Genomic DNA, 4,626 nt, shown 5'->3' on the forward strand with positions numbered 1-4,626 from the left:
AGCATTAAATGCTATTTTAAAAATGTTTTTCCACTTTTAATTAAAATCTTGGGATATGATAATATGTTATATAGTCTATCTTACCTTACCTGTGCATATTCAGGGAAAAGCTATTATTTGGAATCATTTCACACTGTCAAAATCTTGTAAGGGACTGATATTAGTAAGATTATCATTAAGTTCAGCTACGCAAGAAAACAATGGAGGAAAATGAAATGAATAGCGTGGGCATAGTGGAACATGCCTGTGATCCCAGCAACCAGGAGGTTGAGCCAGACTGGGCTGCACAGGGAGACCTTTTCTGGTGTAGAAGGACAATACAGAGCTCACTGATCCACCTTTATGCACATTGTTGTCATTTGACTTCCCCAAGAAGCTTTAATTTGATAACTGTGAAAGGCAGAAAGGAATTTCCCAAGCATAGCTGTTGTGGGAGTGAGACATCATAAGGAAAGCTCCCGGGACATAACAACATTTATGTGGTTCCTACTGAAACAAGGGTATAACCCAATGTTTAGGGGGTTCAGCTTCTTGGGTCAGACACCTGGGCCCTGTTTCTGCTACCTACTGCATGGGTAAGATTGGGCAGGTTACTAAAACCTCACCTGTAAAATGGAGATAGGAACTGCATACATGAGTCAGGACTGCAGCATAACAAATTAGCACAAAAATGGGTGGCTTCAAACAACAAATGTGTGTCATCTCATAGTTTCTGAGGGTTATAAATTCATAAATGGCTTAGTGGAATGGTTCTGGCCTGGGTCTTTCATGAGATTGAAATCTAGACAGGCTGTAACACCACCCCATGGGCATCTCGAGTGTCCTAGTGACTGCATTCCCCCACAGTGAACAATTTAACAGAGTGAAAAGGAACACCATTTATGACCTATTATTACATCAGAACCACACATGACCATTACTTTTGCAATATTTTATTAGGTGAGAGCAAGTATCTAGCCTAAGCAAAGGGGGTTTTGTGGGTTAATTTTATCATTAATAAAACATAGTGTGTTTGTGTGTACGTGTGTGTGTGTGTGTGTGTGTGTGTGTGAACAACTAGTGGAAACTGGTCTTTCCTTCTACCAGGTGGATCCTGGAGATCGAAGTCAAGGTATCAGGCTTGGCAGCCAATGCCTTTACCAGCCCAGCCAATTTACCAAGTCTCTTCTGCGTGTTCTTAAGATAAAGGCCAGTGACTCTTTCTCCTCTCTGCCTCCTACAAACTCTATGGTCAGAGACATTAGGTTTGGTGAGGGAGCTGGAAATACACTCTAAGGAACTGGAGTACAAAGGAATGGCCGATCCTAACACCTGATCACTTCGTTTGCCTTTAGGCATGTGCCTGGTGGGGTGGTGATGGTGAGAGGGGGAAGGGGGAAGGGGGAAGGGGGGATTTTTGTTTATGTATGTTTGAAACTTTTACGTTTTTCAGGACAAGATTTCTCTGTGTAGCCTTGACTGTGCTGAAACTCACTTTGTAGACCAGCCTTGAACTCACAGAAATCCACCTGCCTCTGCCTCCCCAGTACTGGGATCAAAGACTTGTGCCACTACAATTCAAAATTGGCTGAATATTTTTTTGAGACAAGCTCTCTTGTATCATGAAGCTGACTTCAAACTTGATGTGTAGTCAAGGATATTCTTGAATTTCTGATCCTCTTGCCTTCGCTCCTGAGTGATGGGATTCCGGGTGTGTATCCAGCTACAATCCAGTTAAACTGTGCTAGGAATCAAATGCAAGGTTTCATGCATACTAGGCAAGTGACAGGTATCTCTGGCTCCTAACGATGACTTTTGTTTTGTTTTGTTTTTGAGACAGAGTTTCTCTGTGTAGCTTTGTGCCTTTCCTGGAACTCATTCTGTAGCCCAGGCGGGCCTCAAACTCACAGAGATCCTTCTGCTTCTGCCTCCCGAGTGCCGGGATTAAAGGTGTAAGCTCCACTGCTTGTCTAAAGTGGATTGCTTCTTAATAGCTGAAAAAGACCCAAAAGTCAGAAGAATCAACCAAAATGTAAAGGGACATTAAAGGCAAATTTGCCATAAAATAGGACTCCAAGTATTGATTATAGGGAAAAAAATGCTTCAAGTTTATATATAGTACACAGAATGGAGCCTGTTTAGTGACAACTAAAGCTTACAAAGTCCTTACTATGGGCCAAGTGATTAGCTAGGCATTTCATAGTCACCCACCTACATGTGAAGCAAGCACAAATATTGTATTCATTTTATAGAAGAGGAAACTGAGGCACACAGAAGCTGAGTAACTTCTGAAAGGCCGTAACTGAAGCTAGAATTTGAATCGCGGCAAGCTGACCTTCCATCGTGTTAGGTGGCACTCTAGTTTGTCGTTTGCTTTCACTCTCTCCAACCCTTCCTTCCTTTGGTTTTTAATCACGTAGTCCAGGCAGGCCTCAAACTAGCTATGTCGCCAAGAATGACCTTAAACTCCTGATCATCTGGCCTTTACCTCCAGAGTGCTGGAATCACAGGTGTGCACCACCAGTCCTGATTTATTTGGTGCTGGGGATCCAGCCCAGGGCTTCATATATGACAGGCAAATTCACTACCAACTGCATTATTTCCTCAGCCCATTTTTATTGTTTTTTCTTTTTAGACAAGCTCTCACTCTCTAGCCCAGGTTGGCCTCAAACTATTAAGTCCTTCCTCAGTCCTCATAAGTGAAGGGATTATAGGCATAAGTCAAGAAGGCGGTCTTTTCATTTTTACTTCCTGCCTGGCTACTGGCCAATGAGCACTTTATTTATCAATCAATCATCCACAGCACAGGTGACAATGTTTTTACTTCCTCTGACATCAGGATAACTCTCTGGTCAGCTTTCACTATCTGTGGTGGTATTATTAAGGCAGAGTATACAGAAAAAGCTCATGTGGTCAGAAGCTATATCTTAAAACATTTCCTTGTTGTTTAACTTTGGTTTCGCATTTTTGAGACAGAATCTAACTATGTAGTTCTGGCTGTCCTGGAATCAGGCTGGCCTTGAAAAGCAGAAGGTCTGCCTGCCTCTGCCTCCCAAGTGCTGTGATTAAAATTCTGTGCCAGAATGCACTGCCCATTTCATTTTTGAAGCAGAGTTGGAGTTTATTTAGAGGGGATTTTTTGAATATGAGTATATGTGCATATATGTGCACACATATGTAGAGGCCAGGGGTATTGTTAATCAGGAGATGTGTACTTTTGTTGAGCCTGGGACTTACTATTAGTTAGGTTGGCTGACTAATTAGCCCAGGGAGTCACATGCCTCTGCCTCCCCAGCCTGGATTATAAACCTTCGAGCACACCTTTGTCACCAGGCTTGGCTTTTTCTGGGGATGCTGGGAATGAGCTCAGCCCCTCATGCTTGAGCAGTAAGCAGTTTACATATTGAACCACCTTCCCAGCCCCAAAAGGAGATCTGGAAGATAGATTTAAATACAGATGTTAATATCAAGACAGAAAGAAGAAGACAGACCCAGAATTGTGAACTTGGGCTTCTCAGCGGAAAGACACTTCTTGAAAATTTTTTTTGAAGATGTGATCACAATTTAAGATGATGTGTTAAAGGTATAGAAGAACATCAGAGTGTTGAGGCCAACATTCATGTTCCTTCCACACTATTTGTGGCTAAACTTAGTGCCTGGAAAACAAAGATAAAGACTTCCAAAACTTAAAGTTCTGGACATGAATTTCTAAAATGACATTTTCTTAAATAGCATAAACCTCATATTTAGTTTTTACTCTCTTTGTTGAGACAAGGTCTCACTTGTGTAGCCATGGCTGACCTGGAACTCACTATGTAGAGAGTGAGTGGCCTTGAACTTGCTGTGATCCTCCTGCTTCTGCCTTTCAAGTGCTGGCCTTGAACAAGTGTGCTACTACACCCTATTTGTTTGTTTCTTTCTTTTTTTTCTTTTCATGTGTCATAAACTTTGAATAAAATCATGTAAGATTTGGGATGATTTGAGTTCTAAACAGGGCACTTACGGATGCGCCCTTTTGCCTACAAGCATTACCAATTCACCCATTGGGTTGATTCTTCTGCCTTGCCGAAGTCTCAGGCTGTATCATGAAGTTTAGGCCCAGATGGGTATTTTATAAATGTTCGTGTTGTCAAGAACCTACTTTTTAATTTCCTTTTCTGTCTTTTTTAAACTTTACCTTAATTAGTACATAGGCTTTGCTTAAGGCTGGCTTTCAATTACAAAATGGCTGCCTGTGGCATTTGGGGTATTTAAGTTCCTTGCTCATCCAGAAGGTATAAGGGGGAAACTCTCACTTTCAAACCATGGGATGCTAAGCTTTTTCTTTTAGTCTAATCAAACCACATAGGGATTGACTGAGACTAATTTGGACTCAGCCTCTCTATGTGTGGAGGGGCCGGATATCTGAAAACAGTGGGGGTTCCATTAGAAGGGAGAGGGAGCAAATAGATGCTGAGCAGGCTCTGAAGCTTGTTCTCCATGGTGAGACTCTTACTGAGACATGTGAGGATTAGAGATAACTGTGTAACACTATTGGGTTGTCCAGTGTAGCAAATAGAAACAGAGGATACCCATTGAAACATGAATTTCAGATAAATAGCAACTCATTTTTCAGTATGTGTATTCCATTCTGACAGTGATTAAAAG

This window comes from Peromyscus eremicus, chromosome X, assembly GCF_949786415.1.
Source record: "Peromyscus eremicus chromosome X, PerEre_H2_v1, whole genome shotgun sequence".
Lineage (NCBI taxonomy): Eukaryota > Metazoa > Chordata > Mammalia > Rodentia > Cricetidae > Peromyscus > Peromyscus eremicus.